Below are 13,197 nucleotides of genomic sequence, written 5' to 3' on the forward strand. Positions count from 1 at the left end.
AAGGTCTGGAATCATGCTAGATGTTGGAAAGGATTTGGTCAATGATATCCATGTATATATCCCAAAAATAAGAGATTGAATATTTATTTTAATAATAACACTACTTGCATAAATTCCAAATTTTGTAAAAGGAATCCACCAACTTATATTCAGTTTTATTAGGAGTAAATTATATGTTACAATGGAGCACAATTTAAACCTTTCTTTTTTATTTTAACAACATTTGATTGTTGCAACAGGTAATCTCTTAGAAGGACCAAGAACAATATTGGGCTGATAAAAGCAAGGCGTATACCTATGTTTCAGTCTCTCAGTTTGCAGAACATTTCAAGCAATTTCATGTAGGCCAACAACTATATATGAGTTGCTTCTACCATACAACAAAACTGAGAATAAAAAATCAGCACCATTCTTCAAAAAGTACAGTCCCTAAAAAGGAATTGTTTAAAGCTTGATTGATAAAGAATTGTTACTTGTTAAAAGAGCTGCTGTAGTATATACAACCAAGACTCTTCAAATCAACTTTGTCGCAATTATCGGTGCAACCATGTTATTGAATACTAGAATGCATTCTAGAAATGAAGAAGATGGTGTTGTTTATGTTGGAGCTCTTTTGTTTGCATTCATTATTAATATGTTCAACGGGTTTCCTGAACTGCCAATGACCATAGAGAGGCTTCTTGTGTTGTACAAACATAGGGAAATCCTTTTACATCCAACATGGGCCTTCACGGTTACGACTATCCTGCTACGTGTCCCAATATCATTGGTAGAGTCTACTGTATGTTTGGAGAGTAATGACCTACTATGTCATTGGATTTGCCCCTGAACCTAGCAGGTATAAATAATAATCTTGTAAAAAAGTATGTTATTTTGGTAATTACCTAATAAAGTAGCTTATGACAATATATAAATAATATTACTTTAGGAAATTTTACACCAATTTATAAACAACTGCTTCATTATTGACCAGATAACCACAATGGAACCAATAATATATTTTGGTTCCTCCAAAGGTAACTAAATATGATTGTTGTCTCAATGCCAGGTGTTAAAAAAATATATGATCTTCTTTCAATTTTATAATCCAACTCTTGTTAATTTTCTCACTTGGTATATCTCTTTGTTATTTTGCATATTGGATGCGTTGGACTTATTACGCTTTTGGGCTCTCATTAGAGTATGGCATATGGGCTTCTCCTTTAAGTCTGTGGCTTCCAACTGAATACGCTCCTTCTCAAAATAGCTCTCTGGCTCCAGTTTGTCATCTCAAGAGTTTGGTCTGGTGTTTTGGTTAATTGATTCAGTTCATCCTTGCCTTATTTGGTGACCTGTTTTGTTGGCTAAAAGAATTGTGATGGTGGCTATTGGAATAAATCACTCCATCATACAATTACAAATCTCTTATATTTATTTAGGGTTTCAACCCCATCTATTCTTCTAAATTTCTTATTTTAAGATTTTTTTTGCTTTAGTTGTTTGAGAATTGTTTCTTATAAAACTTCTTATTAAGATTGAATAAATTGAGATTCATTTTGTGACATGGTACCAGAAAAGGCTTTGATTAATTGTCCAGGTTCTTAATCTTCCGCTGTCTGTATACATATTCTTTTACGAAAATCTCAATTACAAAAAACAATTCTTCATGAAATTAAGTTTCTCTGGTTTTATGTAATTTGTTTGAGAAGAAAAAAATCTGATAAGCTTGGTGTTTAAAATCATCGTTTTGAATTATCTATCTATATGTTTACTTTATTTCTTATTTAACAAAAGGAAAGTAATATACAAAAAAAAAAAAAAGAACCTTCAAGACGTCATCTGTTCTTTTTTTCTTGCTTCTTCTCAAGAATTAGGAATTTTTTGTTTTTGGGATTCTTGCTATTTGTTCAAGTTTGTGGGAAAAGTCACTATGTTTTCAAAAAGGAATTATTGATCGAGTATATTGAAGTCAACAAAAAAGATAGACCATCTTCTTGATTACTATCGCAGACAAACAATTATAACTGGCTGGAACACCCTAACTGGGGCACCTCTCAGTTAGATCATTCTATTTCTTTGCTTCATTATATATTTGTCTTTTTTATATAGGTTATTTTTTGACACCGAGGAGAGACAGCTCTCAGTTCTTTCTGTGCTTTCTTTTACTGCTGTTTTTTAAAATATCCTATTTGATTGTCTCGTGTGTGATTCATTATGCCTACATCCGGTAACTATGCTAATTCTGAAACTCTAATAAGTAAATTAGATGCTAGTAATCCTTTATATCTTCATGCCAGTGATTCAAGTTGTTTAAAAATTGTTAGTATCAAATTAAAAGGCATCGAAAACTACACCGTTTGGGCAAATTCTTTCCAGATAGCTTTACAAGCAAAAAATAAAATTGGTTTTTTTAAATGGCTCTTTAAAAAACCCGCTGATAATGAAGTTTTAGCAACTCAATGGGATAGGTGTAATTCACTTGTTCTTACTTGGATTTTAAATTCTATTTATGAAGAACTATATGTGGGTCAAGTCTATTCTAAATTTGCCTCAGAGGTGTGTAATGATTTAAAAGAAACCTATGACAAAGTTAACAGATCTGTTGTGTTTGGTTTATATCAAAAGATTAATTTTATAATCCAAAATGGGAACTCGGTGTTTGATTATTATCATAAACTAAATACAATGTGGAAACAGTTTGACGCTATGGTGCAACTACCATCATGTACCTGTGATGCCTCAAAAGAATTTAACAATTTTTCTCAACTAATAAAACTAATGCAGTTTTAATGGGTCTTGATGATGTGTACCAACCTGTCAGAACTGGTCCTTTAACTCGTGATCCTCTTCCTTCAATTAAAACTGCTTTCTCAATTGTTTCAAGAGAGGAATCACAAAGACGTGGAAACTCTTCTTCTAGAGGAGTAAATGTTGGTTTTGTGTATAAGTTTAATCAAGTTCATGAAAACATAAAAAGGTTTAATAAGGGACCAAATCTGAATCTTAAATGCACCCATTGTCACAAACTGGGCCACGTTGTAGATAGGTGTTATGAACTTGTCGGGTATCCTCAAAGGTATAAGACCAAAGCTGGGCAGGTAAATTATCATGGCAATCATGTTAATAATTCTATGGCAAATAAATCCTTACCTGACATGTCTGCTAGTTCATCCACCCCTGCTCTCACTATGATCAGATAACTCAACTTCTAAGTCTGCTTAAAGATAAGAACAATGAAGGACCACAAAATACAAACTTTGGAGGTAACTCTATCTATTTTTTCTCTTCAAATGTCTTCAGTAAATATTTTATATTTGCTTTAGCTAATTGTCCATCCAATGTGACCTCTGGGTGGGTTGTTGATTCCGGGGCAAATCAACATATGGTTATGTCAGAAGAAGGTCTAATAGATCTAGTTGACGTATCCGACTTCAATATTTTTGTTAAACATCCAGATGGTACAAATGCTAAAGTAACTAAAATTGGTCGGTTGAAATTAACTGAAAGGGTTATTTTATCAGATGTCTTTGTTATCCCATAATATCATGTGAATTTAATGTATGTTTATCGACTTGCTAGTGAAAATAAATTGCGTGTTTCATTTGATGAACATTCTTGTTATCTTCAGGATTTGTGCACAAAGAGAGTCCTGGTGACTGGTAGTCAAATTGATGGTTTATAATTTTGTGGTGATGCATATAAACCTATTAAGACCTACTTTAATAGTTATGATTTTTTAAACCTATGGCACTCTAGGCTAGGACACCCTTTCCATCAAGTGTTAAAGGTTTTAAAAGATAACCTGAAAATCAAAAACCTAAATGAAATATTTCCATGTGATGTCTGTCATAAGGACAAACAACATAGAGAACCATTTCCATTAAGTGACCACAAGTCATCTTATGTGGGAGAACTTGTTCACCTAGATGTTTAGGGTCCATATAAAATGAAAAGTTACGACGGGTATAGATTTTTTCTAACTGTTGTAGATGATTTTTCAAGATGTGTGTGGATTTACCTTCTAAAACACAAATATGAAGTTTTTTTTTACCATGTTCAAAGCTTTTTCAATCCCGTAAAAAACCAATTTAATACGTCCATCAAGATTTTTAGAAATGATAATGGTTCTGAATTTGTTAACAATCATATGTCTGATTTTATCAAACTACATGCACACACACTCCACAATAGAACGAAATTGTTGAAAGAAAACATAGGCATCTTTTAAACATTGCAATAACTCTCTTATTTCAAGGGGACGTCTCTCTTAAATTTTGGTCTGAATGTGTGCTTACTGCTGCTTACTTGATTAACAGGACTTCCTCTTCCATTCTTGAAGGCAAATCACCCTACGAACTCATATTTGGCTTTCAACCCTCTCTTAATCACCTTAGAACGTTTGGTTGCCTTTGTTTTAGCACTATTTTGAATAACAGTGATAAGTTTGGAAATCATGCTGAAAAATGTGTTTTTTAGGATATTCTCCTTTTAAAAAATGGTACAAGCTCTGGAGTCTCGATCAAAAGAAAATAATTTTTTCAAGAAATGTAAAATTCGATGAAACTATATTCCCTTTCAAAGATAATAAACTTTTAAATGAGGACTGTACAAATGTTAATCCTTTTCTAAATTCCTTAAATTTTTTTGACTTATTAGAACCTAGTCATCCAAACATTTTTGACAGTGAAACACGGGGGTCATAGTGAGGTAGTTGGTACTGATCAGCAACATAATGCTCGGCCTCAAAACCTTGATGGCTAGGCTGTTCCACATCAGCCTCAAGGGTTGGCTGAAGGTGTGAGTGGGGCTGGCAGTACTAGTACTATCAATGGCAGCACATGCCCTCCTAAGGGATCTAATATTCCGAGTATTCCCATTAGAAGGTCTATTCAAGGTTCTTCTATACCTAAAAAACTACATGATTTTATTATAGAAGGAAAAATAAAATATGGAATGAAAAAAGTAATAAATTACTCAAACTTGTCCTTTGAAAATCAATGTTTTGCCTCGTGCCTAAACAAATCTGTTGAACCAAGGAATTTTTTTAAGCCAAAATGATATCAACCGGGAGAATTCCATGAATGAAGAGATGGAGGCCTTAAATAGAAATAACACTTGGACACTTGTTGACCTTCCTCGAGGTAGAAAACCTAGGTCTATAAAATCAAATATAAATCTACAAGTGAAATTAAAAGATTTAAGGCTAGACTTATTGCTTAAGGTTATAGTCAAAAGGAAGGAGTAGATTTTGATGAAACCTTCTCCCTTGTTGTTAAAATGGTTACCATTCGGTGTGTGATCAGTCTTGCTGTTGAAAGAGACTGCCCCTCTTCCAGCTTGATATTAATAATGCTTTTTTATATGGAGATTTAAACGAGGAAGTCTACATGCGTTTGCCCGAAGGTTATTTTTCTCCACATGAAACTAAGGTTTGTTAATTGAACAAGTCTTTATATGGCTTAAAACAAGTCCCCCGAATATGGAATGAGAATTTGGTTGGCACTCTAACTGAGCGGTGCTTTGTCCAAAGCATGTGTGACTACTCCCTCTTTGTTAAAAGTGTTAACTCTTCTCTTTTTATTTTACTTTGATGTTGATGATATTGTTATAACAGGTAATGACCTAAATGAAATAAACAAAGTTAAACAAATGTTAAACTCAACATTTTTAGTCAAAGATTTGGGCTTGCTAAAATATGTTCTTGGAATTGAAGTCACAAGGTCTAAAAAGGGTATATGTTTATCACAACAAAAATATTGTATCGATCTTCTTTCTGAATTTGGACTCACTGCAGGCAAGCCCGTAAACACTCCTATTGAACAACACCATTTTGTCATGAATTTTTGCAAACAAGATGAAACTCTTCTAACTAACATAACTGGTTTTCAAAAATTGGTCGGGAAACTTATTTATTTGTCTCACACACGACTAGACATTTCTTATGTTGTGCAATTTCTGAGTCAATTTATGCACAAACCTACAAACTCTCACTTACATATTGCTCTTCGTTTACTTCGGTACTTAAAAAAGGCCCCAGGAAAGGCATCGTACTTAACAAAGGCTCTGGTCTAAATATACGAGCCTATGCTGATTCTGACTAGGGTAAATGTCTTCAAACTCGTCGGTCTATCACTGGATATTGCATTTTTCAAGGTAAATCTTTAGTGTCTTAGAGAAGCAAAAAACAAGGAGTTGTGTCAAGATCTTCTGTCGAAACCGAGTATAGATCAATGTGCGCTGCAACTGCTAAAATTATTTGGCTAATAAATATTTTGAAGGAAATGCATGTTCTAATAAGTCTTCCAATTGACCTATTTTGTGACAACAATGCTGATATTTCCATTGCTGCAAATCCCGTGTTTCTTAATGGACAAAACACTTTGAGATAGACTTGTTTACTCTTCGAGAAAAAAATGCTGCTGGACTGATAAAAACTAGATCTATTGATTCACATAACCAGCTGGCCGATGTATTCACCAAAGGTTTGTTGGCTAAACAACATGATTTTTAACCAATGAACTTATTATGTATGATATGTTTGGATTATCAAATTGAGAGGGGGTGTTAAAAAAAATACATGTTCCTCTTTCAATTTTATAATCCAACTCTCGTTATTTTTCTCACTTGATATATTTCTTTGTTATTTTACATATTGGATGCGTTGGACTTATTACACTATTGGGCTTTCATTGGAGCATGGCATATGGGCTTCTCCTTTAAGTCTCTGGCTTCCAACTGAATACGCTCCTTCTCAAAATAGCTCTCCTGCTCCAGGCTGTCATCCTAAGAGTTTGGTCTGGTGTTTTGGTTAATTGATTTGGTTCATCCTTGCCTTATTTGGTGACCTCTTTCTTGGCTATAAGAATTGTGATGGTGGCTATTGGAATAAATCACTCCATCATACTATTACAAATCTCTTATATTTATCTAGGGTTTCAACCCCATCTATTCTTCTAAATTTCTTATTTCAAGATTTTTTTTTTGATTTAGTTGTTTGAGAATTGTTTCTTGTAAAACTTCTTATTAAGATTGAATAAACTGAGATCCACTTTGTGACACCAGGCTTTTCAAGCACTTCCTGCTAACGTTTTTGATTCAGCAAATGGTGTCCGGAATATTTAGGCTAATCGTTGCAGTTTGTAGAACAATGACCGTAGCCAACACTGCAGGAACACTCATTCATGTTTCCTTCTGGGTGATATTGTCTTTCCTAATGGTCAATTTCATATATCATTGATGGAAAAATTCAACTCGATGTAGTTACAAATGGTCAATGAAAAGCTAGTTAACAATGTCCAAATTAGTCACGCGAAGTATGTTTCTAGTGTGTACATGTTCTATTGTTGGTGTAATCATAATTAACACATTTATAAAATATAAAGGACACAGGGTGTTCATAGAAAAACCAAATCTTTACCATAAGCACTCACTCTACCAAATTAATTTTGGCCCATAAACCACCCCATCCCCTTGTCACCTATAATGAGCTACATTGATATATAAAATTAGTTTGACTAAAATAAACAAGAACAAGGATAGTTAACCCGATTCGAGATAGGCTAGTCTCCGATTAGCCGATTCGAGATGGCAATTCTCCAAATACAAGGTTAACAAACCCTAATATTTTTAATATATAAAACATGGATATCCTATAAACCAGAACAAGCACATATATATATAAACTTAATTGCCTAATAAATGTTGCATTTATTTTTAAACTTTAGCTCTTCATCTCCGGACTACCCTTATTCCTCATTAACTACATTGACCCATTTGATTTAGCCTCTTGACCTACCCATATTGATCTGGTATGTATCAATAAATGATAGAACCCCTAAATTAGATTGATTAAAATAAACAAGAACAATGATAGTTGACCCGATTCGAGATGGTCTAGTCTCCGGTTAGCCAATTCGAGATGACAATTCTCCAAATACAAGGTTAACAAACCCTAATATTTTTAATATATAAACATGGATATCATGTAAACTAGAACAAGAGCATATATGTATAATCCTAATTGCTAAGTAACTGTTGCATAATTTATTATCTAAGCCTTATCTCTTCATCTTCCAACTACCCATCTTAATAACTTCTTTGACCTATAAGCTCCCTTGGATCCGAACCTAAAACGAACCCATAGAGAATTCGGGCTTGTATCAATATATCCCACCCGGACAAACGACTTGTCCTCAAGTCAACAATCCGATATCTGTTGACTGTTGTGCCAAGCAATCAGTCATTCAATTGTAGGCTGACCCGCATTGTAGACCCATCCATAAGTTAAAGCGGATTGTGAAGGCCTTACAATTTTCTTGTCTTTTGCATATGGGCCCCACCTTGTGTTTTCTAACTGATTTGGACCCCACCTAAATGACCGTTTTATGGCACGTTTAATGTCAACCATTTTCTTCTTATCACGTGTGTTCCCTACAGTCACAAGTGGTTCGGTATTCCCTTCCTCTCCCCCTGATTCCCACAGTTTACATGTTAGGAATCGCGGGTCTTTCGAATTAGATTTGTGTGAAAGGATTTTAAGAGTGGATTGTGATGACTGAGGTTTGGCAGGTGAATCAAGTTTACAGGATATAATTTCCAGAATCTGATCGTGACCCTTCCAGCTATCCGAGCTGACCATCTCATCTTTTCTGTCGGCCTTTAAACTGTCCTCCGCCACTGTGTTCTTCCGATCCTCATATGCTTTTTCACGGTAACTGCCATCTCCGATCATCTAAGTCTTGATTGCCGCAATGTCATCCTTCAGATTTTATAGGATGGAGTCTAATCGTGAAGCAATGGCTGATAATTGGGTAGCGATAACCGAATCCCAGGTTGTAAGCGCCATTCGAATTTCCGGGCAATGGAACCAAATGATAGAACCCCTAAATTAGATTGATTAAAATAAACAAGAACAATGATAGTTGACCTGATTCGAGATGGGCTAGTCTCCGATTAGCCGATTCGAGATGGCAATTCTCCAAATACAAGGTTTACAAACCCTAATATTTTTAATATATAAACATGGATATCGTGTAAACTAGAACAAGAGCATATATATAATTCTAATTGCTAAGTAACTGTTACATAATTTATTATCTAAGCCTTAGGGGCTGTTTGGTTCACAAATTCCTTAGGAATTGGAATTAAATCCCTTACAATCCAATGTTTGGTTGAAATATGAAAGAATTGGAATTGAAAAAATTTCCTCCAAATTCCCTTGAATGAAGGAATTTAACAATCCTTCCACGTATTGAAGGAATTATATATATATATATATATATATATATATATATATATATATATATATATATTCCATTGGAATGTTAAAAGATTACTAAAAAAACCTTTTTATTCAAAATAATTTCTTCTTTTGTGGCACTAGATTTTCAAGTTAGGGATATCGTCACTTCCGAATAACTATAAATTTATAAACCTGTGATGAACATGAGTAATTTAAAGAATATAATTTTCTATTTTATCAAATGATTAAAGGTTGATGACAAAATTTAATATTGAATCTTCCTATACTATTAAATCAATAGAGTTCATGGACATGTGGCATTCTTTTACTGGTCCAACTATATTACTTCCATATATATCAACCCCTTCGTTGATTTTCCTCCCAATTAAATAATTCGAAAAGATATTCATTTAATAACAGCCATTTATGTTTGTTATTTTAATAAGAAACTCCTAAGTAACAAATGAGGAGCCTTTGAAACAAGGGCACACACTCATTTTAGAATGCACCATTATCATGGAGTATATTGGGTGAATGTAGCTTTGAACTCATCTTTCTAGCCACAAATGGAACCACTTCATATCTCAATGGACATAAAAACCCCGGTAACATGCCATGTTTTTTTTTTTTAATTTTTTTTATTAGATTGTTACAATGCAATATGCTTACTAGGAAAATAAAATAAATGATCTGATTGATGATTTTACTGCTACAATCAACCATGGTTTATGGAGGTTATTTTCATTTTACCTAATCTTTGAGTAAAACAATAATTGTTTCTCCTTAAATTGGTTTCAATTCATAATCTGCTAAAGTTAAGCACGCATTCAAGATGAATAATTTGTTGCTTATGAATCAACCTTGGTCAACTATAGTTGAATAAGAATGAATAATCTTTTAATTTTAACTTCATAATCAATTAGGACTTGGTTTTTATATTTCACGTTTTGATTTTAATTACAAAGTGAAAATGAGGGTGTTGTTTTCCGGAATCCATTTGCTATTCTTATTCAATGTTCAACAATTTTAGTTACATTTAAGTTTAAATTTGATTTTAAATTATATTCATTGTTTTTTATTTGTGATTTGATTTTAGAAATGAATGATTGATTTTATTGAGTTTAAAAATGAGTGCTTGATTTTTGGTAAATAGTAGTAGCTTGATTTTGACTTTACAAAAACGAGTGTTTGTAACTTAAAATTTGGAACATAAATTCTCAAATAGGAAGTGCCAAATATTCGGTTTGTTTTTATTAATTTAATAGAAAATGCTTGAAATATGTCATTCCTAAAAATAAATGCACTTTTACTATAATAGAATGGTCAACATCTTTTTTAATGAAAGCTTAACTTACGGCTATATTGAATATCAACTTATTTTTAATATACTTAGTCATATCTCGGTTAATATATCAATCTTAAGGTATGTGTTTTGAATTCATTTTTCTGATTAACATACTTTTGAAAGCTAACCTATTTTTATATAACATCTAAAAATGTTAACATACTTTTGAAAGCTAACATAATTAACATATTTATTTGATTGTTGATAAGTTTGTTTATACGTGTATGTCATTGATATGAAGTTTATTAGGGCTCAATTATCGTTACTGATTTTAATTATTATGACTTTTTTTGTTGAGCTTGTTGAAATCTTTTAGTTTGATTGGTGACGAGTTTGTTTATGCGTGTTTATGCATATGGAGTGTAAGTTTGGGGTCAGTTGGCTTTACTGATTTTTTTCATTACTAAATTTGTTTAAAAGAATACTGCTTTTAATAAATTTGGGGCCAAATCTACTATTTGATTAAAAAATGAAAGTGATTAGAGATTTATATGATTGATAGGTTATTGTTGTTGTTGTTACTACTGCTGCTGCTACTACTACTACTACTACTACTGTTATTATTATTATTTACCAGATATTGTGACATACCTAATAGAATTTACCAATCTATGACCTCCATCATACAACTTTTCTCCATAATTAGAAGCCATGATGACAAACGAAGCAGAATGAAACAATCACTTTTTGTGGTAAGACTTCATATGCAGGTTAATCGTTTAGGCTATATTTTACTTTTTATTATAATAAGCTTATTAAGATCTACATTAAAATCCTTTTATGACATGGTGAAGGAGAAACAGTTGATTTTCACGTTTGGTAAACAAAGAAGGCTGAATTTGGTATCTTATCGCATACAAAAACAATAGAAAAATGAACAAATCATGAATGTATTTCACCATGGTGAGATTTTTTTTTTGTTTTCATTTGTAGCCTTTTTAGAAAGTAATATAGTAGTTCTTTAAATAATGATTATTTAAATTCATCTCTATATACTAGCAAATGCATGGGAGGAAGGAGATGGAAGGAGATGAAGCTGTTTCTAACTTTCTATTACAAGCCAACTTCAAAATACAAATTTGGATATGGTCGGCAATAAACATATAACGAAAACTTTTGTCATCTTAAATCATGTCTTTAATTGTCGATTTCTATATTTCCATCCGTGTCGTATACGGGTTAATAACCTAGTGAAAAATAAAGAAGTGAATGAGCAAAAAAGGATTAAAATGTGAATGAAAAGCTAAACGTAGATTTTGTCTTCTTTGTAACAAACCAACAATGAAGTATCAAAAATACATAAACTATTAAACAGATAAATCATGAAGATTTACCACTGACTGGTGAATGGTTAAAAACCTTTAAACTTTATTTAACAGTTAAGAGGTACCAATTGATTAAGGCCTAGTGAATACCACAGGAAACTAGAATCGATCTGGGTTTGAATTGAACTAGAGGGCAAAAAAGATGAGTAACAGAACCCAAGATGTAGATCAATAAGAACCATGGATTGGATTGAATTGAATTTGACTGTTGTGGAAGGAACCGGAGATGAAGAACCGTAGTTCACATTTGCAGGTTTTGAAAGGAGATGGTCATTAAGGGTAGTTTAGGCATCTTAATCTTTTAAATTCTAATTCCATTTAAGATGTGTCTCAACCAAACACAATACAACTTTTCATTGGAATTTTTTCCGATTACAATGAATTCCAATTCCTTTATAGCTGTATCATACATCTTCACTCTATCGATATCGACTACACCTTTACAATCATAGAGTTAGATACTTTTCAGAACCTGATGATTAACTCCTACTGTAACAGGGAGAATTCCTGACTGGTGGCAGTGGGCCTATTGAGTTTCACCTTTAAGCCATGGTTTCAATGCCCTAACATCAAATGAAATGCTTGCTCCAAGGTGGATGAACAAATTGGTATGTTGTTTCTACATCTTGGTTATCTATTTATTTGTTTATTATATACAATAATACCAACTAAAACATTTACTGGATTTCAGGCGTCTGACAATACCACCAGACTAGGTGTAGCTGTTTTACATAACTTTGGAGTAACCACGGATATAAACTGGTTTTGGATAGGAGCAGCTGCTCTTCTTGGTTTAACAGTCCTTTTCAACATTCTCTTCACTTTAGCTCTTGCATATTTAGATGGTAAGGCACACATTATATGTTCTAGAAATCACTACCACGAAGATGACACTTATATTTCTTCGCAACCAAGTAATTTTCTAGTTAAGTTGTTCATACTTATAAACATGTAATTGCATTTATAGGTGTGAAAAAGTCATAATAAATGTAATGCTTATAATTGTAGAAAACATACTCTGCATTTTCTCCATCCTTCCAAGTACAAACATTCTTTCTTGAAACTATTTAGATAATTTTCATACATATATGTAGAACATTTTACTGGCATTTATAAGTGTTAACGACTTACACATTTCTAAAACTCATAGAGACAAATATGCGTATAGTTTGCATTTTTGTGTAGCACATGTGTCATTTGATATACACTTAACGTTTCATTTGACAATATTAGCTCCTGGAAAGTCACAAGCAACTATAATTGATGATGCGGCAAATGTGAGAGATGCTGATCATGTTTTTGATGCA

General features: G+C 32.8%; 1 long non-coding RNA gene across 1 annotated transcript; it reads left to right on the top strand.

Moving 5' to 3' along the window:
- The first annotated feature begins 468 nt into the window (after positions 1–468).
- On the top strand, positions 469–13,197 carry LOC143610190 (uncharacterized). The gene is made up of 5 exons (XR_013149548.1): positions 469–838; positions 7,042–7,195; positions 12,389–12,498; positions 12,582–12,735; positions 13,124–13,197. It is a non-coding gene; the product is annotated as an uncharacterized LOC143610190 (long non-coding RNA).

Source organism: Bidens hawaiensis, unplaced genomic scaffold (assembly GCF_021521415.1).
Source record: "Bidens hawaiensis isolate Kalapana, Puna unplaced genomic scaffold, B.hawaiensis_p1.1 tig00002186_1, whole genome shotgun sequence".
Classification (NCBI taxonomy): Eukaryota; Viridiplantae; Streptophyta; class Magnoliopsida; order Asterales; family Asteraceae; genus Bidens; species Bidens hawaiensis.